We start from the raw sequence: 27587 nt of genomic DNA, 5'->3' as shown, positions 1-27587 counted from the left end.
CTGCCATTCTACATTCAGCAAGAAATAGCAGAACAAGCAGATGACAAAATACACAGTTCTGACAATAAATCACTACATTTTCTCGTAAAATTGCTTAATTGGCAATTTCACCTGGGCTGTGGGCGCTGGGTATTTCCAGCTGCTGTGGACAAACTCCTTGTTTACGAGAGAGAGGTGCATCATGGATGTGTCTTCTGCAGTGGTCTATTTGTGGATTCAGGTTATGATTTTCATAATTGTCTGTGCTCTGATTCCCTGGCAGCCCGGTGCTGGCTGCTCATTTGATTTGTGTTCAGAAAGGTCGGAGGAATGCATACAAGTTCCGTGCCCACCTCTTGAAGGAGAAATTGGAGTTTCTTCCTGGTCATAACCGTTCATGGGGCAGCAGTGAGATAAAACCAATGGCTCGTACCAAGTGCGCATGATGTGGTGCCAAAGAGATTTTGAATGATAGTTAAGAGAGGACTCCACACTGTAGGGTTACAACCTTTTAGTGAGTCAAAAAACATTGGCAAGGGTGGGCAATACAAGAATTGAATTGATGTCCGTGAAGTATCTGGATTAATAATTAAACAAAAGTTTACATATCAGTCTTGTTAACAGCCCAGGCCACACACATACATCTCCCATGCCATGCGCTGTATGTCTACCATGTATAACAAGCTTGCTGCATTCTTTTAAGTTGCTGGCATCCTCTAGGATTGGCATCCTAGAACAAAAATTGACAATAATGTGGTAGTTTCAACTATACATCACTGTAAAAATGGATATTTATATCTTTCTTGTGCTTTTGGATACTTGATTTATTTGCTGTTGGCAATGATGGGAAGACATGAAGCCATGTTAGAAACTTAGGAGAATATTAATTTTAATAGTCAATTCACAAAACAGGACTGAATAATTTAGCAGCTCTCGACTTATTTGTGCTATGTACAAAATTACATTATAGGTGCAGTTTCAAAAATAGTTAAATTAAGGCTTTGTTAGAATATTGTATACCTTTTTTGACCTCTTTTGTCATCTCAGTTTACAAGAAGTTTCATGGTGACAGAGGCACCAACTAGACTAAGCAAAATGCACACTCTTTCCACTTTCAATAATAGTTTGAGGAAGTAAGTCACAAGCTAAGCTTTACATATTAAATAAAGCCAAAGTTATTTATCTCATTTTCTGTTTATAGAATCTTGCTGTACACCAACGGACTGCCACATTTGCTACTTAACAACAGTGACTTCACTTCACAAATAATTAATAGGCTGGAAAGTGGACATCCTGAAGGTATGATAGAAGCTACATGTTATGTTTTTCTTAATGCAATGCACAATATAGGGCAGATTTCCCTCTCATCTGGGCATTAAATACTCTTCTGGGCAGAGCACATGCCTGTAACAGAGCCTGTCCAATTTTCCATACAATAATCTAAATGCTGTTTATTATATTCTAATATAGCAACAACAACTTGCATTTATTTAAGCACCTATAAAGATAAAAACATTATAATTAGCTTCACAAGAGGGGTTGATGCTGAACAATGAGAGGAGAGATTAGGAGTAGTGATTGAAAGGTTGGTTGAAAAGATGGATTTTAAGACGATTTCTAAAGGTGGAGGGAGAGGTGGAGAGACAGCAAGGTTTGGAGAGGGAGTTCCATAGAGCAGAGCTGAGGCAGCTGAAGGCTTCTTGTCAAAGAGACGGGGGGGGGGGGGGGGTCCACAGAAGCCCAGAGTCGGAGGTCTGAAGGGGATATAGGGCTTAAGGGAATTGTGAAATGAGGTCATCAAGGAATTTTTTATTTGAGGATTTTATATTTAATGGCCTAAATTTTTACTAGGAGCTGGGAAGACGATGGGGTGGAGTTCCTGATCCGAAACCTGGAATTTCGGGTTTCGACAGCCTCAGTCGGACAGGAGAAGAGGAAGGAAACGGATGCGAGAAGGTAAGTCTTAGATGTGGGGGGGTCAGTCATGGGGGGGGCTCGGGGTCATCGGGGGGTCGGTGGTCATCAGGAGTTGTCGGGGGTCATCAGGGGGTCAGGGTCGGGAGTCATTGGAGTCAGGGGTCATCGGAGGTCGGGGGTCATCGGAGATCAGGGTCGCGAGTCATCGGGGGTTGGTAGTCATCGGAGTCATCGGTGGGGGGGTCCGGGTTCGGGAGTCATGAGGGAGTCGCAGATCGTGGGGGGGGGGTTGGAGATCATTTTGAGGGGGGCTCGCTGCAGGTAGGTTTGTTGGGCCTGGGGGAATCACTCCTGCTCATCCGGGCCCACAAGCTCTGCTATAAAGGCACTCACCTGCACTTTTGGGCCTTCTCGCCTCATCTCACGAAGTAGAAGGCCCGGAAATCCCGGCCCCCAGGGGTTAAAAAAAAAGCTGTAAAAATGGAGGCCTACAGCCTCCTTGAAAGCTTTTAGTGACCGACCCGCCACCTGAGAGTGGATTGGTTGCCCGCCCCTCGTCCCGTCTCCGTCTAAACCGGAAATGGGTGGGTTGGAGGCGGGTTGGGGGTGGGTTTTAGATTTTAAACATTTTTACTGCCTCCCCTGCTTCCAACCCACTCATTTTTCCGAGTTAACATTTAGGCCAATGTCTTTTGTGACAGGGAGCCAAAGGTAACGGGTGATGTTAAGGGAGATTTACTGTGGGACAGGATTATGGCCAGCTGAGTGTTAGACAAATCAAAGTTTAAGGAGGATGGAAGGCAAACAAAAAAGACATTGTAGTAATTGAGAGAATAACATGGATCAAGGTTTGGCAGCAGAGGGGCTGGGTGGAGAAGGGGAATGCTGCAGAGGTGGAAATTCAGGGTCTGATGATGGGATTGGAAACTTATCACAGATCTGAACAGGACATCAAAGCTTTGTTGTTTAGTTCAGCCTGAGCAAGTAGTGAGGAAGGGGAGGGCGTCAGTGGCAAGGGAGCAGAGTTTGTGGCGGGGTCAAAAACAATGGATTCGATCTTCTTGATGTTCAGTGGAGGAGTTTATGACTCATCTTTCCTTTAATGTCGGACAAGCTGCCTGACAGTAGGTCGTCTCACATTATGCTGCCAAACTATCTTTAAAATGATAAATATCATCACATAAAAGAATTAATTTCTTTATTTGCAATCAAAGAGTAAAATGAAACATAATATTTGGCAAATACTAAAAGCACAATTATAAATATACACACAGTGAGAAAGTCTGTCATGGATCAATTATCCTTTGTAGCAACAGCTTCAGGGTTTCTGATAAATGTCAAGCAAAGTTTCATTTGTGAATGGCAGTCTCAGCCTGCTTTTTCTCCTTGTAAATCTGACGTATCAATGTTTTCCTCGAGCAGGGAGTGAAACAGAGCCCTTTGCTGAAGCAGGAAGGAAATGACACTCGAGGGTCTCCATGGCAGTGATAAAATTGGCATTTAAAAAACAAAGTCGCAAGAACTATCTGGTAAGAGTATAGTTTTCTTCGATAAAAAGGGGAAGTACTTTGAACATAAAGGCACTCCCCTGCACTTTCATTTCTCTTGAGTACATAGTTTTGATTGATGCCTTCCTTGGAACAGAGGGCTAGTCTTCTCTTGGCAGACGGTATACAGCTCAATTCTTGAGTAATATCAATCTGCAGGTTATTCATGTTACCACTCACATCAATGTTGACAGTAATCAATTATCGCTGAACATACAATCAGGGAGGGTTGTAGAATTATTCATGGAACTCCTAAATTTTCTTTTTCTTTTTAAATGGCAGTGGGGGTCATTAAGCCTTTGGGTGATAGTGTAAATATTGGATATTGGATATACATCTCTCACGATTTTCATTTTTGTTGACTTCAATGTATAATGGCAGCTGATTCAATATCAGCCATTTTACACTATCACCCAAAGTCAAAATTACCTCCCCGCCCCCCCACAACGAGGACAATAAGAAGTTGGCCTTAGTTGTGCGCCACTGCGTTTTGACAAAAATAGTCTCACATCTCTCCAGCACAGGTGGAGTCCTGTACTCAGTACAACAAAACTCCAGCCGTCTAATGATACGGGAGGTTGATGACAGCAAATTTTCTTTGTTGCAATCCAACCACTAACCAGCAATTGGGCCAGACATTCCTCCGCCTGTCTCTGCAACTAATGGGTGCCCATATTTTGGGGTTAAATGCCACCAAAACACCGCTCAGTAATCTTTGCATATCTTAACATAATGATTTGTGAGTGGTGCGTGCTGACCAATGCAGTGAGCGGTGATGGTGATGGGGGCAGGGGGGAGAGGAATTAAGCTTTTTGTTCTGATTATTATTCAGTGTATTTGACTGTTAGATATGGATTGACTTGTCTTTGACTGCTATGGGACTCATGGTCGAATAATCTGCCAATACTAATTGTCCAGCATCACACATATTGAATGATCACCTGAGTGAGGCACCACAGGACTACTGAAACCCTGACATAAGCGGCTGCCTCCTGGAGAGTGCATGCGCACAAAGAAAACTGGAGAAGAGGGAAACAAAAAATGAATGTTGATGCAGTGAATTTCTCGGACCAGTGTTATTGACAGGGCAAAGCGGGCCCCTTCATATGCATCGACATCTTTTTATTTTTAAAACTGTTAACGGCACAGCAGGCCTTGTGAGTTTCAAAAGTTTCACTTAGTGATGCTCGCGAATTTTTGTAAATTTGCTGGTCACCTTGGAAAAGCTTCCCATACTTCTAGTAGTGAGGCACTTTGCTCATTTCTAGGGCATATACCAAGAAAACACCGCCCATGTTTTTATTTTCTGCTCTGTCACTGAAGTCACGTGTCTCTCAAGACAAGAGTGACATCAGTGTATTAAACCCATTATCCATCCCTCCTTCACTCTCTGTCTAAAATATATTAAACTTCTTGCAACTTCATGTGCTTAATATTGTCATGCTTTCTTACTTCCTGTGTTATGATTTTGTCGCACCTTCTGACATGAGTAACATCTACAAAGTGTTTGCATTAGTTTTACTGAGTAAAGCTGTACATGACTCCATTGCAAACTTAGCTTTCAAGCCTATCAGCCTGACATCCATTCTTGGGAAGATGCTGGAAGCGATCATAAGAGATGCCCTTTATGATCACTGGGAAACAGAAGGGGCCATTAGAAATACACAACACAGATTCTGAAAAAATAGGTCGTACCTAACAAATATGATAGAGTTTTTTGAGGAAGTCACTAGGGTAGTGGATGAGGGCAATTCGGTAGACATTATCTCCCTAGACTTTCAGAAAGCCTTTGATAAGATACCTCACACTAGGTTACTTCACAAGATATCAGTAGAAATTTGAAATACTGAAGTAGGAATTGGCTCCAATCCCACAGCCAAAAAGTTGTAGTTAACGGATGTGGTTCAACCTGGAGACATGTTACTAGTGGTGTCTCCCAGGGATCGGTCCTAGGTCCACTACTCTTCACTGTCTTTATTAATGGCTTGGACAGTGGTGTTGGGAGTATGGTAAGTAAATTTCCAGACGATACCAAAATCTGTGCAAGGGTTAAGACGGTAGAGGAGTGCAATCAAATCCAAAAAGATTTAGATGTGCTGGGAAAGTGGACCATACATTAGCAAATGGTGTTTAACTTAGATAAATATAGTGCCATGCATGTTGGTAGGGCCAACACAGAATGCACATATCATTTGCAGGCAACAATAGTGAAAGAGGTTGAGAGAGAATAAGATCTTGGTATTATTGTTCACAGATCACTGAAGGTTCACGACCAATGTAGAGAAACCTTAGCTAAAGTTATCAAGGTATTGGGTTGTATTAATAGAACCATTCAGTATAAATCAAAGGGCAACATTTTGATACTATACAGGCCGCTGGTCAGACCGCATCCAGAGTATTGTGCCCAGTTTTGGTCCCCCCACATGGTGAGTGATATAGTGCCCTTGGAAAAGGTTCAGAGAAGAGCTACAATAATGATTCCTAGCTTAAAGAACTTCAGATACTCAGATAGGCTCAAACACCTTGGTCTATTAACTTTAGTAAGGAGTCACACAACACCAGGTTATAGTCCAACAGCTTTATTTGAGTGACTTCACCTGACGAAGGAGCAAAGCTCCGAAAGCTTGTGATTTCATATTAACTTTAGAGCAGTGTAGACTTAGAGGTGACCTGATAAAGATCTATAAAATAATTAAAGGGCTGGATACTGTCCCTATTTATAGGTTATTCCAGTTTAACAGATTGGGGAGGACCAGGGGACATGAGTTTAAACTGTGGAAGAGTAGGAATAGACTGGATGGTAGTCCTTTTCCCAGGGAAATGTGAGCATCTGGAATACATTGCCGGCTGGTGTGGTGGGTGCGGACTCTCTGCCTTCAAGAGTGAGCTGGACCAGTTCCTGACTGGGGCAGAGATCGCATCACATAGAAGGTAAGTGTCTTTATAGATAACGCTTGGCCCATGTGATCTCCTGGACTGGTTTCGATCGCCTGAGGTGGGGGTCAGAGAGGAATTTTCCAGAGTATTTTTTCCCTTATTAGCCCTGGGTTTTTTCTCTGTTTTTTTTGCCTCTTCCAGGAGATTACACGGCTGCTGGGGTGGGTGGGAGGTAGGAAGGGTGAGAAGAAGTGTTTAGTCATGACAGACCGGCCGTCATAGTGTGGGGCGGGCTTGATGGACCAGTTGGTCTTTTCCTGCCTGTCAATTTGGTATGTTGGTAATCCTTGTATACTAGGCAGTGCTGTTTCCATTCTTTGATTCTAATACTTCTCTCCTCGAGAAGTTTCTTCCCTCCTCACTGCAACAAAGTTGAAGGTATTTCAATTTTGAAACAGCCTCTAAATTATTTCATAATGATAGCTTTAAAATATTTTAAAATGATATTTCCCAGGTTCAACCAGTTGACGCCACCGCAAAAAAATAAAAAAATAACGCACTGTCCCTGTAGCTGCTGGTTGCTTCGTGCATAAACAAAGAAAGCAAGCATTTGGAAGATACTTTTACTTTTGTTTCTTGGTGTATAAAAGGTCTTGGAGAAACTAAAATGGGTACCGATGACCAACAGATTTTGTGTCACTCATTTCTTGCTTCAGTTCGTGTTCATGTTTCTATGTACAAGGCACAGAGTTTCAGGTGATTTCTTTTTTTAAAAACTTAAGATAAAAATCGAGTAAAAAAGTAAAGAAATAATAATTAACTGATGAGAATTACTGATTTTCAGATTCATGGAAAAATAGCCAGAATTGTGGAATTTGACTCCCAAAGCACCAGTAAGGCTCCATGATTACCATCTATAATATATTAAAAATGGGAGTGATCAAAATATTCTAATGGAATTGCATCTATAGGTGATGCTCTGAGGGTCAAGTTATGTGTTTAATGAAGTGGGACCACCCTAACGTTATGTGACAACCTGCTGGGCCATTCCCCAGCCCTCCAGACATTGGATAGTGGCATCTATCCTTGTGCTTAAATTCATTCACCCTTCCGCAGTTGACATGTGGAACCAATTCTTCAGCTTAAATTCCATGCGATCGGCAAACATAAAACTTCCGAGAAATTCTCCAAATCACTTTTTCAACTGATGCTGCAAACGGCAGCATGAAGATCTGGCAGCAATTGAGCCACTCTTAAAAGTCCTTGATGTGAACCACATCAAGCTGTAAATGGATGGCCTTGACCGTCCATCCAAAACTCACTTGGGTGAGCAATGTCGACTCCCCTGTCAGATAAAACCTGACGGCTGCCAGATCCTGGGCCAGAAGAGGCCCAGAAGGTAAGTTTGAAATTTATTTTCCAGGTTTTCTTTTGGGGCAGGAGTGCTCCTCCAGGTCTCCCTTGAACCAGACTGCCCCTGATCGTGGCAAGACCACTCCCCACCGCTCCCCGCCCACCCTCCCCCGGCCCCGATTGGTGACAGACCTCGCCCCCCCCTCCCCACCTCGATTCCAATCGCAACTCTGTTCACAGCCCTTCCCTCCCGGTCGCGGCCCTGAGCCTCAAGCCCCGATCCCCACGGTCCCTGGCTGTGGCCTCCTGCTGCTTGCTTGTGCTGCCAGAGCCTCCACGTCTCCAGTCTTGCTGGGTCCTTTGGCTGATACGACCTCCCCCGCACCCTCCCCATCTCCCCATTAATATCGGGGCCTTAATGTCCAGGGGGCAACTGGAGTTGGGCAATAAATACGTCCCTGCTAGCATTGTCTACATCCCAACAACAAAAATATCTAAAAACTGTGCATTTAATTCACCCTGGTGAAACAAATCCTCTATCTGCCGAACATCAAGCAGAAACTGGTAAATACATGAACTTTCACCAATTTTGATATCCAACACCTGCACCTCTCCAACCGGGATAAAGTCCAACTTTCTGCAACCCCACCCAACCGAAATGGAAATGGCCCTGGCCAAGTGAAGCCCACCCCTTCCCTATTTCCCGATGCTCCTCCTCCGCCCCTTATCCCCTCCTCTTTCCTTGTCCATCTCTCCTCCTCTCCCTTTCTCTCTGTCCACACCCCACTGTGAAGAAAATGGGCCCTGGCCCATTGCAACCCCTTCCCATGGAGAACAAAATCAGCTTTGGCCCAGTTTGGGCTTTTCTCAATCAAAGTGTGCTGGCACAGTGGACTGCCTTAAAATGAAGGCATTGTGACAGGTTCCTGGGAGACTGAGCATTCACTTGCATTATGCCGTGTCGCTGGTCTCAAATGATCTGAGAGCGGAACCTCTCCTGTTTATATAGTTTGGAGCATTGAGCATAGGGCCATTTGGCTGCAATCTAGGAATCCTGTCATTCTGTAAAAAGCAGGAGCCTGTCATGCTTCTATGGATGATCCAATTCCCTTTTGAAAGTTACTATTGAATCTACTTCCACCACCTTTTCAGGCAGTGCATTCCAGATCATTACACTCACTGCATAAAAAGTGTTTCCTCATATTGCCTCTGGTTTTTTTGCCAATTACCTTAACTTATCCTCTGGTTACTGACTCATCTTCCAATGGAAACAGTTTCTCCTTATTTATTCTGTCAAAACCATTCATGATTTTGAACACCTCTATCAAATCCCCTGTTAACCTTCTTTGTTCTAAGGAGAACAACCCCAGCTTCTCCAGTGTCTCCACATAACTGAAGTCCCTCATTCCTGGTACAATATGGTCAACCAACCTTTTTTTTTAACATATATTCCCGTTTAACCTTTCTAATCTCCCTTTTCACCTCCACACTACACTTCCCAGATCCCTCACCACTTTCATCAATTAGGTCTAACTTTATCAGATGCCTCCTTTTTGTGTTTGCTTACTTTAATCTCTTTATTTATCCATGGAAGTCTTTCTTTGATGGACCTCTTTTCGCCTTATAGGAATCTATTTCTTTTGTACTCAATCTTTCTCGTATTTGTACATTTACACTACTGATCCATCAACCTGTTTACCCATTTGCTAACTACTCGGCCCAGTTAATTTGGGCCAGACTATCTATCTTGCTGAATTTTGCCTTTTTTCTAGTATGGCACCCTTATCTTTTTGTCTCTGTCTTTTTGTATATCTTCCACTTTTCCCATCCCTCTGTCTCTCTGCCTATTTCTCCGTGAATGTTTCTCACTCCCTCCTTTGTCTTTCACCTCCCATGGAGACCTGGAACCACAAGGGCACTAATCCTCTCACCGATGCAGAAGCAGCCATGTTTCTCCCTGAGTACCAAAAGGAGAGAAGGAAAGAGAGGGCCTGGGCCTGCAGGCTAAAGCCAGGAGGAGCTGGGGCTTGGGAGGGAATGAGGGACCTTCACCTCTTCTAAGATCCTCTTCTACCCTGGACTTGATGGTCTGTTGCTGTTGCACTGAATCGGAAGAAATGGCTCCCATCAGTACTGGTACATCTGGGAGCTCCTGCAACAGATGTGGGTTCCGAGCCTTGAGCTGGAAGGCAGCTGTGGGCGGCAAGTGAGTTGGGACCTGAACTGGGAGGGAGCAGGGACTAGGAGTTTGGGATTGACGTCGGGCATGGAGTGAAGGGTCTCTCTTTTTCTGTCTCTGTGTGTTTCTCTGTCTCATCCATCCAGGAGGGGCTGCAACAGATGTCTGGGTGACATGGAAACTGAGAGCCAGGGTCTGGGATTGAGCAGGGGCACAGGCCAGGATTGAATGGGAAGCGCAGAGCATGGAGCAGAGATCTAGGTAGGGGAAGGGAGTGGAGCATTGGCCCTGGATAGGGAGTACAGCACCTCTGGGCTGGGAAGCCAAACCCCACTGAGCTGGGTGGCACTGCTGAGTCAGGGAAAAATCTTTTCTGAGATAGGGAGAGGAGCACTGCTGGGCCTGGGAAGAGAACCGCTGGGTGAGGGGGCCAAGTTCTACAGCGCTGGGTAGCACTGCTAGGTCAGGAAGCACAACACTGTTGGGCCAACAACAGTGCACTGTGAAATTTCCCAGGAGCTAACGTGTCAGCCTTGGAAATGGAATTTTTAGAGCAGTCTGTTTCTGGTAGCTCCAGGAACTGAGGCTGTTTGAAAACTTGACAGGGTCGTGGCACGAATTAATGGCCCCTGGAGTGAGCTTCATTCGCAAAGTGCCAGTGAAAGGATTAAAGTAAACGCTTTCAAAGTTGTCGCAAAATTAATAATACAATTAACTTACCAATATTTAAGAAGCTTGGCAGTGATGTGAAGAGACAGTAAATCAACTTCTAGTAGCACAGGAGGATGGTTGTGGATGGCTGCCTTTACGCACATATAACTATTTTTATCAGACTGCAAAGGATGTGGAAACAATCCAATCCTTAAGTGTTGCAAGGTCAACGACAAACTCCAGAGTCAAATTTGAATCCAAGTTGATCTGAGTTAAGTCAATTTGGATTTACCAGAATTTAACCATATCGGATCAGCTTTGTTCATTCAGATAAGTACAGCTCCAGGCATTGCAACAGGAAATACATGAAGTTGTCTTTGAACTAATTGTATAGTTTGATTAAAAAAAAAATCCAAATTTACTCGACATCACTCAATCCTAGTTATTAATTGGAAACACAATAAAATGCAGCAAGCAGACTGATGGTTTAACATTGTGGCCTTGAAATTGCACCCGTTTTTCAGGCGCTAAACGGCCTACTGAGACCCCAGGGAGCACGTGCACACTTGCGGCCGGAAGTGCACCGCCTGCAATATTGGGTAAGGACAAATAAGAGGCGTCCTTTAGTCACGCCTGAAGCATATGCAAGTAAGGGGCCTAATGCCTGTTTGAGGTCCCCTCTCCAAGATTGGTTTGCACTGAGGTAGCCCACAACATTGCTGGCTGCACTTAGGGAAACCAGCCCTACGGATCGCCTACAACAAAGAAGGTAAGTAATTTACCTGAATGTGGAGCCGGGAGAAGCAGGAGTGCTCCTCCGACCGCACATTTAACCCCCTTCAGATAGCTGCCGTTCCTGACCCCCGATCCTGGAACCCCCCAATTCCCGGACCCCCAATTCCCGGACTCCAGATCTGCGACCCAGGCCCCGATCCTCAACCCCCAGCGCCAAGTTGCTTCGTCCGACCCGATCCTGGACCCCCTTACTTGAGGGTCCCTGCGATGCTAGGCCCAATTTTTCACCAGTTTTCACTAGTGGGCATGACAAGCCACACTGGCTCCATTACATTGAGGACCGAGGCCCGATATCTGGGGAGCCTCGGGCCTCACCACCCTTGGCCCCCCCTCGCCCCCACCCCATGCACCCGAAAATGGGCGTGGCTGAATTTCTGGGCCAATATCTTGTGCTAAGTCTACAGATAATATAAGCAAGGGTAAAATTCAAAAGCTGGAATACCATGAAGAAAGATTTCCTCCGTACACTAAGTGTAGCAAAACCGTAAATGCATTTATATGGACCAGCTTTATGATGTTGCTCCACTTAGTGCATAGAAGAAATCTTCCCCCCTTAATTGGAATATTTATGTCATAAAGTTTTTTAAAGGATATTCAGAATACTTCTTATCATAACGCATCGTTATCAGCGAAACTTGACAATAAATACAACTCACGTATCATACGGTTCAAAAGCATTAAATCACCTGCTGTTGCTTTAAAGAAGTTCATTAAAATGTGAATTAAACATTAGAGTAGTAGAGAATTATAGAGATGTCATGTTTGGGGGTCATGCATTATACATATAGTTGTTGGTTGAAATATTGTAATTAAGGCTGCTTTGCTGTTCTGAAAATGGTTAGTGTTCTGCTTTTTCAGTGCTTTTTCATACAGTAAATAGGGCATCTGGTCGTGTTTGTTTTAACCCATTTCTGCTCCGATGATGTCCTTAAGGACTAACGAAGATTAAATCTTGCCATGGCACATTTTCCGCCTCCTACTTCCTTTCATTAGGCAGAAAAGTAAGCAATGGTAGAAGCTGACTCACTTCCTCCTTATCATTTCAGAGTGGTTGCTATTGACGACTTTTTCCCAACATTTTATCCTTGGAACCAATAAAAACAAGTTTTAGGTGAACAAATCAGAACTCTTGTACTGTTAGAAGCATTTGGCAGTTTCTGTGTTCTCTCTCTATCTATCTCTCTCTCTTCCATGTTCTATGTTTGAACACTGTCGTGTCGATGTTTTTCAAGTTTAAAATTCAAAATCATTATACTTAATGGAATGCTACATCCCTCTTCTCAATATGAATACTTTTAAGTGATAAATTAATCATTGAAAGTAGTTAAAAATATCGATTAAATAACACTACTGCTTTGTCACTTTACATAAATCATTGTTACAAGGTCATTGCAGGTTGTTCTTAACAGTAAAAAAGATTTTGCAATAACCAAAAACAAAAACTTGTGGTAATTGTTTTAACCAGGAAGTCACATTTCCAGTGTTAACATCGGCAACTGCCTCCACAACCAGTTACTTTAGTTAAGAGAAAAGTGCAGAACATGTCACAATGAAATACACTTTAAAGAGGGAAAGCAAATCTATCAGACCACTGTTCCCATCACCATCCCCATACCCACACCTCCGATTGGATGTGAGCCCTTCCTATAATAGTGCTGGTGTCCCAATGGAGGGGTGGGGGGCGGGGGGGATTTTCAACATTGGCGGGCATGGTCAGGCTTCATCTAAGTATTTTGGGATGAGCTGCCAGCGCTCAGCGAGCCCACTGAGGAGGGGTTGGAGAATCTGGCAGCTTCTCTGTAGAGCCAATCCAGAAGTCATGCCCTGAACAGTGGAGGAGATAATCTGGGGAGAGCCACTAAATGGCCAACATTGGGCCTGAAGATTTCTGTGGGGTCAGGAGGAGCTGGTTAGGGAAAGACAGAAAGACAGAAAGAAAGAAAGAAAAACAATGAATATTTCTATAGCGTCTTTCACAACCTCAGGATGTCCCAAAGCACTTTTCGGCCAATGATGTCCATTTTGGAGCGTTCTCACTGTTGTAATATAGGGAAACATGGCATCCAATTTGCTCACAGCAAGGTCCCAGAAACAGCAATGAGATAATGACCAGATAATCTCTTTTAGTGATGTTGGTTGAGGGATAAATATTGGGCAGGACACCGGGAGAACTCCCCTGCTCTTCTTCGAATAGTGCCATGTGTAAGATGGGCAAGGGACACGTGTGTGACTCCCATTGGTACAATAAAAGATGCGGAATAAGCATTGTCTTTTTAAGGGTGACCTGGAGGTCACGTTCCATCAGCAGTAATGTCCAATGGTTCAGTTGTTGCGACAAAACCAACATGTTACCGGGCTTTAGTAGCAAGTCCAGAGGTGTGTGGGGAGAATGCAACACCAGAGTCTGTAGTCCGGTGATATAAGTAAATGCTTGACTGCCCAGAAGGTTGCGGGAAGGTGTTGCTCACATGGGTCGAATGTCTTCTCAACTCCAGTCAGGATGCGGGATACATAAGCGATCGGTGTCAATCGGCTGTGCACCTCCTGGCACAATACAGCTGCTAGGCTTACGGATGTGGCTACCATTTCCAGGTGAAACGGCTGATTAGAGTCTGGAGAAATCAAGCACGTAGCCTGCACAACCGCTTGCTTCAGCTCGGTTACTGCATCGGTATGTTTATCCATCCAATCCCGCTGAACTGAATCATCATTTCCTTTGAGTAAGTTGTACAATGGCTTAGCTAGTTCTGCAAACTGTGGAATGAATGATCGTTGGTACCCCACCAGCCCCAGAAACGATCAGAGAGCCATCTTTGACACTGGCAATGGTAGCCTCTGTAATAATCTCCACTTTGTGGGTGTCAGACATCTTTCCATGGTGCGATAAACTGATCCCCAAAAAAGATACCTCCGATTGTAGTAGCTGAGCTTTCTTGGGATTGATTTTTAGACCGGCCGACCTTAGTTTGCCCAGAACATCCCAAAGCATTATCATATGTTGTTTACGTGTCCTGGTGGCAATCAAAATCTCATCCACGTATTGTAGAACAGACTGAGTGAGATCATCCCTTCAGTATAGATGCCATACACTTGTGGAAGGTTGCAGGGGAGTTATGAAACCACTGTGGCAAACTTGTCCCGGTATATTGTTGGTTGTTGAAAGTAAAGGCGACCTTATACCGATCCTGCGGGTGGACTGGAACACTCCAGAATCCATTGGAGATATCGAGGATCGAAAAGATCTCGGCCGTCCTCGGAATCTGTGCCAGCAACGTGGGTGAATTGCTCACAACAGGTGCGCACGAAGGTGTGACTGAGTTCAATTTCCTGTGATCAATTGTTCATCGCCAACTACAATCTGGTTTCTTTACTGGTCAAATTGGTGTGAGTGATCCCTGAATGGTCCCTGATGGATCACATTTTGCTCTAGCATAGGGTCAATTGAAGCCTGTAGATAAGGATAGCTCTCAATGGGAATTGGATATTGTTTACATTTACAGTGGGGTGGGCCGTTAACCCTTATTTCCTTGTCTAGCCTACCACAATCTTATTTATGTTTACCCATCACCCCATCCATCTGTCCAAGATTGCTTGAATGCCTGGGTCAGAATGAGTGAGGGGAGAGTACGGTTCAGGTTTCTTAATTGCATGCACGACAAAAACATTGGATATAATCGCGGAAGACACATTACGATGTAGTCCTATTGCATCTCTTATCCATAAACATTGGTTAATATAATCAATCAATATCCCACACCAGGTTAATGCATAGCCCCCTATTCATTGGCATGGTTATTGTGACCAGATCAGGTATTCGCATCTGAATACCATCTATACTCAGATCAATATGAGTCAATTGCATATATTGCTGTACAGAGCCGTTAAAGCCTTGCAGTGAATGAATAACCCCTGTGGCTCCTGCAAAGTCAGAGGTGTGTAAAGTATGTAAGACAGTGACATTAGAACCAGGATCCATTAATAACGACTGCTGTGGGTCCCCTTTGATCACAGCAGTGACAAAAGGCCGATTGTCACGTGTCCTCCGGAACATTAGTACCGGATATTTATGGAGGCCAGAACCCCATCATTGTGAGCCCGGACGAGTTGGCTCGCCTTCCAGCGCTGGCGCTGAGGCCCGGACTGAATGAACCTGAGGGAGGCCAGCTCCAGTTAATTGCTGAGTAGCCAATAACGCAATTAATTTGTCCAATTTTTGATCTGTGAGGGACGGACGTGGGGGTTTGTAGGGAGGAGAGTGGTTGGACCTCGGTCCTGGACCTCCGCCACCCCCGGATCGAGGAGGTGCAGTTCGGCAATCTCTCGGCCAGTGTCCCAGTTTACCACAGTTAAAACATCCTTCCTCACCAGGGCGATTTCTGTTCCCTGGTCCGGCCCCATAGACCTGTTGCCTACTCTAACCCCTGCTGCGTACACTAGCCCCTTTAGGGTACGGACTCTCAACCATATGGACCTCAGACTTCACTTTGGGCTTTGCTCCGGTATTACCCCCGGCCCAAAGGCTCATACATTCTGATATGCCTGAAGTACAACCCCCATGATTGCAGCCCAAGTACTGTTTTCGTTCGCTACTACCCCCAGGGCTATTTTAACTTTCGGGGTTAACTTTGAGAGGAACAACTTCTTATATCCCTCCTGATTACGATGATTGGTCCCTACTGGGGCCAGCAGCTGGAACTTAACATACAGCTCATGCAATCTTTGCTCGAACACCTGTGGGTGCTCTTGCTGTCCCTGATTACATTTACCAATCGCATCATAAACATCGATCTGACCGATTCCTAATGCTGTAAGAATAGCAGTTTTGATGTCTTGAGAATTAGTGGCGGCGGTAAAGACCACTGGGTCCAACCGTGCCTTGGGGGGTGATTTTAAACCCCAAGAACGGGTGGGTTGGGAGCGGGTGGAAGTTGAAAATAGTTGTTTTTTTTGGGTCGCGACCGCAACCCGGCTTTATTTCCGGGTTTAACGTCAGCGCGGAAAAGTACAGGCTTCCCACTGGGAATGCAAAGTCCGAAAATTTTGCGGTTGTGATCCAAGAAAAACAACTATTTTCAACTCCCAGCCGCCCCCAACCCACCCGTTCTTGGGGTTTAAAATCACCCCCTTGCAGTCCGTACACAAGCCATACAACCTATGTGCTTAAGATCTGGATCGCCAAGTTCAGGATGACCCTGGATGAAGACCCCAAATGTCTGAGTGAGCTCTAATGGGTCCCTTCCGTCTTTAATTGGACCTACCTCTTGCGCCATTGTCTGTTGTTCTACGTGGGTGATCGGGCGATCCTCCTCACAATTACTCATTACTTGACCCGCTGGATTAGTGTGGACTCTACGGTACAACACCTCTACCTGGTTCTGTACTCTCCCTTAGCATCATCATCATAGTAATGATACGCCACATCCTCCAAAGCTCCCTCATTAATCTCAGCACCCTCATCACTTCCAAAACCACAACTTCCCCGGGTCAAAAGCAAAATACTGCGGATGCTGGAAATCTGAAACAAAAACAGAAAATGCTGCAGAAGCTCAGCAAGTGAGGCAGCATCTGTGGAGAAAGAAACAGAGTTAACGTTTCAGGTCGAAGACCTTTCGTCACTTTGTTTCTTACAAAGATTACCGTGTCCTTGTTTGCCTCAATTAAGTGTGGATTTCCTCCCATTCACTTGATTGATCTTTGTTTGTTATTTATCAAGTAACAAGGTCAAAGGCCCTTAAAGTAATGCAACAGTTAACAGGATTATCTTTATTTCCTTTGTTTGATAAAAGAGAGCTGGTCAAAATGTTTTCTTTTTTGTACTTTCCCGGGCAAACATGTGGTCTCGAGTGACAACATTTGCATCTACACAATAGAAAATCAATGGCTAGGCAGGGACATATTTTGACGTTCTTTAACAATTACCTTGTACAGGACATTTATTGCTGACAATTGCTCGATTACAGACTGACCGTCTCAATGAATGACATCTGTTCCCTGATCAAGAGAGATCTCTTATCAGCAGAACTGCTGGTTCTTGTGCTTTTTATATTCCATTCTTCTATCTGACCCATTGTACACTGAGCATTTTTTAGTATAAGCTAGTTACTTTTATTCTCTTACAGTATTATCTTATTCTCTTACAGTATTATCTTACACATGGGATCTATTACATCCACCTGAGAGAGCAGATGGGCCTTCGGCTTAAAGTCTCATCCAAAAAATGACACCTTCAACAGTGCAGCATTCCCTCAGTACTGCACAGAAGTGTCATCCTAGATTATTAGCTACCCAGATAGGTTTAAAGAGCTATACTATAGAGAAGTGTGGACCCAGGGGCGATTTGATTGAGGTGTTTAAAATAATGAAAGGACTAGATTGTGGGCACACTGACAAATTATTTCAGTTAGAAAGGTTCAGGAGGACCAGGCGTGATGTGTATAAATTATGTAAGGCAAGAACGAGGTTAGATGTTAGGCTGTCCTTTTCCCAGAGAATAGTACACCTATGGAGTAAGTTGTGCGTATGGTGCTGATTCTGCAAAGGAGATCTGGACTGGTACCTGGCATAGGCGGAGATCGCATCGTACAAGAGATAGGTCCAAACAAAGAGGTCGTGGACATGGTGAATGTGGTCTCCTGAACTAGTTCCCATAGTCCATAGGGATCAGAGAGGAATTTTCCAGATTTTTTCCCCTAATTGGCCTTGGGTTTGTGATCTGGCATTCCCCTCCCCCAAGAGACTACATGGCAGCTAGGAGTCAAGCAATCTCTTGGCACGATGCATGAGGCATCACAATTCTATGGGACAGCCTAGATGGACCTCCTGGTCTTTTCCTGACCGATGTTTTCATATGTTTGTATGGGTCCCAACAAAACTCCAACCTCTGTTGGGCCTGCTGCACCTGACTTTGAGGCCCCAAGACTGCTGTTGGGCCGAGGATTTCTTAATCAACCTCCCCTCCTTACTTGTGCGATCGAGCAGTCCTTCCAAGGATTTCCTCCCTTTAAGTTAGTTCATTCTTTGCTGTACTTGTTTCAAGCGTTCTCTCTCAGATACACATAAACGCACATAGATTCAATCATCGCTGTCACTCAGAATATATTGCAAAATAAATAAGCAATGCAAAATTTCAAATACAAAGTTTCAGTTGTCACATTAACTCAATGTTCAATGATCGGATGTGTAATACTCACTGAATAACTTCGCTAAGGCATAAAGAGAAAATGTACTGAACTTTTTAATTGCATGGGAGACTGCTGGGATCAAACTGAGGAGCTGCAAAGATGTTGATCTCCACTCCGTGTAAAAGCTGGCTGAAGAGCTACCATGCCTGTTTTCCAAGTAGGTCTTTTGCGGCTGGAAAACTCAACATGGCAGGTCTCCAGCAAGCTATTTTCTGACTATAAAAGCTAGGATTTCATCACTCGGGGATTATAAAGGAATTTTGACAATGTTAGTACTTTTTTTTTAAGTGCTTTTATCTCAGTGTGGCGGTCTTCTTCAATCAAAAAGAAATAACCTTTCTTATTCCCTCTGTCTTCAATCAATTTTTGACTATTTCTGACTTTTTCTATTTGATGCACTCATTGATTTCAGAAACATAACTAAATTAATTGAAGTAATCGTACTGGAACAATGAACTTCGATTGGAAAATACAATAAAATAAAAATAAAACAATGGCTAAAGCAACACATTCTTTTCTGTAAAGTCCTAGGCCCTGATTTTGACCCAACTCACCCGACGGGTACAGGGCAGGTCAACGGTTAAAATCGCAAAAATTGACTGACTGCCCCCTTCCCGCTGGAAACCCACCGACTGCCATTTTAACTCTGGAGCTGACGCAGATCACAAACGAACCCGCCAGAAAGAGGAGGGTGCCTCGTGAATAAATTCGAATAGGCATCAGATGATATCATTTGGACCCTGATGCGATTTTAACTGGGCGGGTCAGAAGTCCTATCCAGCAGCAAACCTGGTAAGTATAAGTTAGCGGGATTGGCTTTACAAACTGACTGACCTGACTGGAAGCTGCATTTAAAGGAGCACTCACCTACTTAGGTCATTAGGATCTGTGTGCCACTGTGAGTACTGCCTTTCCAAGGCAGTTCTGAGCTTGGAGTTTGCTCCTTTCTGTGTTTTCCCCCCTTACTTACCCTCATTAAGCACTCACTGCTTATCATGGGTGCCGTTTTTGCTTCACTCCTTTGAATGGACACACAGCTGGAGAAAGAGGAGCAGAAGCAGTAACCTGAACAACCAGGACAAGCAGCAGCTGGGCCTGTTTGAAGACAGCAGGTGAAGGGAGCTGCTCCTGGAAGGCATTACCCAGCCCAAAGGATCTATCGGTCAAGATATTTCTGAGGAGCAGTGCAGGAGGAGGCTGCACTTCACCAGGCAGGCTGTTGCTGACCCATGCAGCGTGTTGCAGTAGGAACTGCTGCCTGCAGAACGAAAGGGCCACGCTTCGCAACTGGCTTTCAAAGTCACCACCTCCTTTAACTTGTTCACCACAGGCTCCTTCCTGGCTACTACACACATCTCCCAATGTGCTGTGAACAGCTGCATCAAAGAGGTCACTCATACGCTCCTTGACAGAGCAAACCAGTACATTACCTTCCATTGGACGCCAACAGCCAGAATGAGAGAGATCTGGGACTTGCTGCAGTGGTCGGCTTCCCTCGTGTAATAGACTGCACTCATATAGGTATCAGGGCACCAGAGGACAAGCTTATGTGAACAGGAAGAGCTTCCACTCCAAGAATGTCAGAGGGTGGCTGCTAGGAGACAAGGGTTACCCCCTCCACACCTGGCTGATGACACCCCTCTACAACCCCAACATGCCTGAGCAACACAGGTACAATCAGAACCGTAGGACAACCGGGAACATCATAGAGCATAACATTGGCATTTTGAAGCAAAGATTCAGGTGCCTTGATTGCTGTGGGGGTCCGTACAGTATGGCCCAGACAAAGTAGACTGCATTATTGTACTTTGCTTCATTCTGCACAATCTGGCAATGCTAAGGGGATTGGAGTTGGAAGAGGCACAGCAACAAGACGAGGCAATGTCAGACAAGGAAGAAGTAGATGAAGGCGAGGGAGAACCACCAGACGGAGAGCCAGCAGAACGCATTACAGCCAGCGAGGTCAGGGAGTAGTTGATAGAGCACTGCTTTCAGTGACCTCCTCAATTCCCTTATCTGAAAAGTCAGAAAAAGCTCTCAGCATTGACAGTCTTTGTCAATGACCCCTTCACCCCTTCCTTGATTCTGCATTAAAGAACAGTGAAACTATTCAGTCAACCTTTAGGTCAATGACTGTCCGACAATGCAGATCAAGAAGCAGTAATGAGAAGAAACTATAGATCAAAGTTGTAAATGTAATAAGGTGTTGATTTCAATTCCAAACATAATGTAGTAGTGAATTCTTTTGTCACCCAAGTGAGCAACCCATTGGCCAGGATTTTAACCCGGAGCCGGGAAGGGGGTGGGGGGGGGGGTCGAATCATGGATGGAAAACCCAGAAGTACGGGTTTCCTGGACGTCCTTACGGTTTTGACTTAAGGACGTCTTTTATTTTTATTGTTGGTTTCCCATCTGACTGGCCGGCCTGATTGACAGTTTGGTCTCAGCCGGACGGGAGCAGAGCAAGGAAGAGGATGTCTTCAGGTAAGTGTTCAGGTAAGTCTTAGATTGTATGGATGTGGGGGTGGGGCATGGGTGGGCATCAGGGGGCGTGGGGACACAGTGAGCATGGGGGCCACCGGGAGCGTGTCAGTAATGGGGGAGGGGGTCAGTCATGGTAGTGGGGGGGATTGGGGGTCATGGGGGTGTCAGTCATCGTGGGGGCGATTGGGTGTCAGTTACCGGGGGGTTAGTCACCAAGGGGCGGGGGTCGGGGTCAGGATCCAAGGTCGTCGTGGAGGTCCACGATTTTTGGGGGTGTCTGCGATCGTTGGGAGGTGGGGGGCACTGCAGGTAGTCTTGTTGGGCCTGGGGTGAGAACTCCTGCTCCTTCGGGCCCACAAGCTGCGCCAGAAATGCACTTACCTGGAGTTTCGGGCCTTTTTGCCTCCTCTCGCCCGGCGTGAAGGCGAAGGTCCAGGACTCCCGGCCCCCAGAGGTTGAAATCGCTAAACCTTTCAAAATGGAGACCCGCAGCTTCCTTGAAAGGTTTTAGTGACCAACCTGCCTCCTGAGAGCAGGTTAGTCGCCCGCCGCTCGTCCCACCCCGGTGAAAACTGGAAATGGGCGGGTTGGAGGTGGGTCTGAAATTGTTGCAATTTTCAATGCCCCCCTGCACCCAACCCACCCGTTTTTCACAGTTAAAATACTGCCCATAGTGTTTTCCTTAAAAGAAGGTTTACTAACCCTGTTACTCCTATGAGATACTTGCCCAGTGGCTTCAGCAGAGCTGGTGGAAGGCTGCTGTTAGTCATGAGCAGACCCTTGCGATCCTTGTGGCCAATAGTTTCTGGGAGCTCGAACCTCTGAGTGCATGGCTGCAGACTGCAGATTTCGGCTGCTGCCAGGGCAGTCTGGCCCAGCTGGCATTCTGACACCGTGGCTGGTATTGGTTGAGAGGGTGGCGAGGAAGCAGGTGTGCTGACACCTAAGAGAGGACAACTCGTGCCCCTCCCGCTGAACCGTTACCATTCCCATGGGGCTGGTGCTCAGCACTTCCAGTGATCTGAGGGAGAGCAGACTGCAGAAGATGAGTGCTGCATTCAAAGCCCCTATCCACTCGCTCTCGCTCTAGCAATCTCTCTAAGGTGGACATCTGCCTCTCCAAGGTGGACATCTGCCTTTCCAACATAGAGCACAGTTTTGAGCCCAGAGTCTGTATGGCAGCCATTTGAACTTCCATCAAAGCTGCAAAGACTGAGACCATTGATTCCTATTGTAAGGATCCAGATGCAGCATCCCTGGAGATGGTCACACTCACCAAGGTAGACTGCAGGGTAGTGATGCCTTGGGAGATGACACCACACAGGCTGGAAGCAGACTCCTCCACACCCTCAGCCATGGTGGTGAAACTCATTAGCATGCCTTCCAATACCTGGTATAAGTGCTAGTGCGAGGCAAGTGGCCGTCTTCTCATTGCTGGGTCCCTGAAGTCCTCATCTCTGTCTTCCTCAGCAGAGCTGGGAGAGGACCTTCCCCTCCAGCGAGCTGTCTCGTAAGCCATCCCTGCCACCAGTACCTGCTGCTGATCACTAGTGCTGGGTGCCATACAGAGACCCCTCTTACTCACTGTCTAACCCAGCTGGGGTGCCAGTCTCTGGTGATTGGAAGTGATGCAGCACATGATGATGCTTCCATAGAAGGGTCCGCCTCCTTTGAGTGTCTTCATTGTGTGCCGGGGCTACTGAGATTGTATCATTGCATGATGCAACTACCAGGATGGTAGCAGGCGAACCAGATGGACCGTGGTCTTTTTCCGACCAATAATTCCTATTTTCCTATGAACAGATAATTCAAAAAACACGGTTAATGTTGAGAGAGCAGGATATCTATGAATACTGGAGTGCTCATTACAAAGGTGAACACTGTCAGTCAATCAATAATGATATACTGGTACTTCCTTCAGTTGAATTTTTTAAAATATATTTTTTCTAGAAGAATATATTCATTTTATTAAAGTGAATCATGGACTGACAGCATAGTTCAAAAGCTGTGAGATTAATCATGCTCTATTGGAAATGGAGAGCCACCCTAGATTTGACAATAAAAGCAGCCGTATCCTTGGAAATGTTAATTTTAATAAGGCATTCTTTGCTTGTTCAATTTTTAAAAGTTACCTGCCAGCAATTTAAATTGGGGACTATTGTTAAGCATAACAATAACTGTTTTACAAAACAACACTACTGATCTTCTTTTAAATCCAGTTGCAATCTGGATTTCTGACCTCACTGGTTACTTATGGAATTCTGCTGAAGTCAAAAAAATTAAAACAGTCATAAATATTGGTTCATTGTTCACTCTTTTCAATATCCTTTCCTGGTGCAGAATCCTCTTTCTAACAGTTAAATTTCCTATTTTGGTATGGATAGTCCAACTCACCCTGTTTATCATAATGTCTTGGAAAGGAGCTCATGTATGTAACTTGATTGGAATTCCTATTTGGATAGAAAGGGACAACGGGATTTATAAAATAGGATATGGTCACATACATGTGTAGCTGACAGTATAAATCAAGCACATCGCTGTCCCTAAAGACCTACTAATCTTTATCCTCTCGGGCCCTATTCATAAAGCTTATGTAAATTTATAAATAGGAACTCACGCAGATGGATGTAATTAAGAAGCAGTGTTTTTGTGCAGAACTAATCTGTGGAAGTGGCATTTTACAGAATACAATTTTTAACATTCATTTGGAGCCTTGCTAGTGCTAATTAATATGCAGCTGCTGTTCATGATGCTTTGTGGGTCAACAAATTGTTAATTAACAGGGATTACAGGGGAAGTCCAGTTTATTGCTCTGAAGTGATACAAGTAGCACACAGTCTTGCAATTACATAGAATTACATTGTGTTGCCTTGAATTAACATGGCCATTTATTTAGTTCAAGAACATATACTCGCTTCACCCCTGCCTCCGCTCAAGATGGTATCCACATCCGTTAATTGTTTTCCTGGACCAAACTAATGGCTAAGCAATTTTACTAAGCTAAGAAGTGATTTAGTAAAAGTGGACTGGAAACAGCTACTTGAAGGAAAATCAATGTCAGAGCAGTGGGAGGCATTCAAGGATAAGATTCAAGGGGTGCGGAGTAAACATGTTCCCACAAAGAAAAAGGGTGGGGCTACCAAATCTAGAGCCCCCTGGTTGCCAAGGAACATACTGGGTAAGATAAGGCAGAAAAGGAAAGCTTATGTCAGACACCGAGAACTCAATACTACAGAAAGCCGAGAGGGGAATAAAAATTGCAGGGGTGAAATTAAAAAGGAAATTAGGAAAGCAAAGAGAGGGCATGAAAAAATATTGGCAAGTAAAATCAAGGATAACCCAAAGATGTTTTATAAATACATTAAGACCAACAGGATAACAAAGGAAAGAGTAGGGCCTATTAGAGACCAAAAAGTTAACCTATGTGTGGAGGCGGAAGATGTGGGTATGGTTCTTAATGAATACTTTGTGTCTGGCTTCACAAAAGAGAGGGACGACGCAGACATTGTAGTTAAGGAGGAGGAGTGTGAAATATTGGATGGGATAAACTTAATGAGAGAGGAGGTATTAAGGAGATTAGCATCTTTGAAAGTAGATAAATGTATCACAGGCTGTTAAAAAAAAGCAAGGGAGGAAATAACGGAGGCTTTGACCATTATTTTCCAATCCTCACTGAATACAGGTGTGGTGTCGGAGGATTGGAGGACTGCCAACATTGTACCATTGTTTAAAAAGGGAGCGAGGGATAGACCGAGTAATTACGGGCCAGTCAGCCTAACCTAGGTGATGGGCAAATTATTGGAATCAATTCTGAGGGACAGGATAAAGCGTCACTTAGAAAGGCACGGAGTAATCAAGGACAGTCAACATGGATTTGTTAAGGGAGGGTCGTGTCTGACTAACTTGATTGAATTTTTTGAGCAGGTAACAAGGAGGGTCGATGAGGGTAGTGCATTTGATGTAATGTACATGGATTTTAGCAAGTCTTTTGACAAGGTCCCACATGGCAGACTGGTCAAAAAGTACAAGCCCATGGGATCCAAGGGAAAGTGGCAAGTTGGATCCAAAATTGGCTCAGTGGCAGGAAGCAAAGGGTAATGGTTGACGGTGTTTTTGTGACTGGAAGGCTTTTTCCAGTGGGGTTCTGCAGGGCTCAGTACTAGGTCCCTTGCTTTTTGTGGTATATATTAATGATTTAGACTTAAATGTAGGGGTCATGATTAAGAAGTTTGCAGATGATACAAAAATTGGCTGTGTGGTTGATAGTGAGGAGGAAAGCTGTAGACTGCAGGAAGATATCAATGGACTGGTCAGGTGGGCTGAAAAGTGGCAAATGGAATTCAATCGGAGAAGTGTGAGATAATGCATTTGGGGAGGGCAAACAAGGCAAGGGAGTAGACAATAAATGGGAGGATACTGAAAGGTGTAGAGGAAGAGATGGACCTTGGAGTGCATGCCCACAGATCCCTGAAGGTAGCAGGACAGGTAGATAAGGTGGTTAAGAAGGCATATGGAATATTTTCCTTTATTAGCTGAGGCATAGAATATAAGAGCAGGGAGGTTATGCTGGATCTGTATAAAACATTGGTTAGGCCACAGCTTAAGTACTGTGTACAGTTCTGGTCACCACATTACAGGAAGGATGTGATTGCACTCGAGAGGATACAAAGGAGATTTACGAGGATGTTGCCAGGACTGGAGAATTTTAGCTATGAGGAAAGATCGGATAGGCTGGGGTTGTTTTCTTTGGAACAGAGGAGGCTGAGGGGAGATTTAATTGAGGTGTACAAAATTATGAGGGGCCTAGGTAGAGTGGATAGGAAGGACCTATTTCCCTTAGCAGAGAGGTCAATAATCAGGGGGCATAAATTTTAAGTGATTGGTAGAAGGATTAGAGGGGAGCTGAGGAAAAATGTTTCACCCAGGTAGGGGTGGTAGGGGTCTGGAACTCACTGCCTGAAAAGGTGGTAGAGGCAGAAACCCTCAACTCATTTAAAAGGTGCCTGGATGTGCACCTGAAGTGCCGTGACCTACAAGGCTACGGACCAAGTGCTGGAAAGTGGGATTAGGCCTGGTGGCTCATTTTCGGCCGGTGCGGACATGATGGGCCGAATGGCCTCCTTCTGTGCCATAAATTTTCTAGGATTCTATGATTTCTATGATTCTAAGCACTTTAGGAAGTACAAGCTAATTTGAATGACCATTTTATCCTTTATAATGAGCACTCCAGTATTCAGAGAAGTGCTGGTCTCTCAGTATTAGGAACATAGGAACAGGAGTAGGCCATTCAGCCTCTCGAGCCATTTCCACCATTCAGTGAGATCATGGCTGACCTGTATCCTAACTCCATTCACCCACTTTGGCTCCATATCCCTTAATACCCTTGGCTAGCAAAAATCTATTGATCTCAGATTTAAAATTATTAATTGAGCTAGCATCTACTGCTTTTTGTGGGTGAGATTTCCACACTTCTACCCTTGTGTGAAGAAGTGTTTCCTAACTTCTCACCTGAATGACCTGGTTCTGATTTTAAGGTTATGTCCCCTCATCCTAGACTTCACCACCAGCGGAAAACGTTTCTCTCTATCTAACCTATCAATTCCTTTCAAAATCCTAAAAGCCTCAATCAAATCACCCCTTAAACTTCTATATTCCAGGGAATAATAGCCTAGTTTATGTACTCTCGCCTCATAATTTAACCCTTGGAGCCCTGGTACATTCTGGTGAATCAGCGCTACACTCTTTCCAAGGCCAATATATCCTTTCTAAGGTGCAGTTCCCAGAACTGCATACAGTACTCCAGATGTGGTCTATCCAGGGCTTTGTATAGCTGTAGCAAAACTTCCTCCCCTTAGAAGGATGAATGTAAGGAATCTTACAACACCAGGTTATAGTCCAACAGTTTTAACAACCTGGTGTTGTAAGATTCCTTACATTTGTCCACCCCAGTCCATCACTGGCATCTCCACATCTTAGAAGAATGAGAGGGAATCTCATTGAAACATATAAAATTCTGACAGGGCTAGACAGACTGGATGCAGGGAGGATGTTTCCCCTGGCTGGGGGGTTCAGAACGAGGGGTCACAGTCTCAAGATACGGGGTAGGACATTTAGGACTGAGATGAGGAGAAATTTCTTCACTCAGAGGGTGGTGAACCTGTGGAATTCTCTACCACAGAAGGCTGTGGAGGCCAAGTCACTGAATATATTTAAGAAGGAGCTAGATAGATTTCTAGACACAAAAGGCATCAAAGGTATGGGGAGAGCGCGGGAATATGGTATTGAGATAAAGGATCAGCCATGATCATATTGAATGGTGGAGCAGGCTTGAAGGGCTGAATGGCCTACTCCTGCTCCTATTTTCTATGTTTTCTATGTTATATTCTAGCCCTCTAGTTATAAAGGCTAACATTCCATTACCCTTTTTGATTATTTTTTTGTACCTGACTACCGCATTTTAGTGATTTGTGTACATGGACCCCTAAATCTCTTTGGACCTCCACTGTTCCTAGCTATTCAAAAAATATTAGGATTGATCCTTTTTTGGTCCAAAATCCATCCCACTGACCCAGTCCTATACCGACACCACACTAGAATGAGGTGATTTCTGGAAATCTGAAGGAT

The 27587-nt window shown here is 44.7% G+C and overlaps 1 long non-coding RNA gene across 1 annotated transcript in view; it reads left to right on the top strand.

Annotated features, from left to right (window-relative positions):
- The first annotated feature begins 1214 nt into the window (after positions 1-1214).
- The window catches only part of LOC137324251 (uncharacterized), a 74172-nt gene continuing 47799 nt past the window's right edge, over positions 1215-27587 (top strand). Inside the window, exons 1-3 of the long non-coding RNA XR_010963571.1 lie at positions 1215-1278; positions 1831-1935; positions 3319-3425. This is a non-coding gene — a long non-coding RNA (uncharacterized lncRNA). The remainder of the gene's footprint in view (positions 1279-1830; positions 1936-3318; positions 3426-27587) is intronic.

The sequence above is a fragment of the Heptranchias perlo genome, chromosome 8 (assembly GCF_035084215.1).
Source record: "Heptranchias perlo isolate sHepPer1 chromosome 8, sHepPer1.hap1, whole genome shotgun sequence".
In the NCBI taxonomy this organism is placed as follows: domain Eukaryota; kingdom Metazoa; phylum Chordata; class Chondrichthyes; order Hexanchiformes; family Hexanchidae; genus Heptranchias; species Heptranchias perlo.
This window is presented reverse-complemented; position numbering and strand designations above follow the sequence as displayed.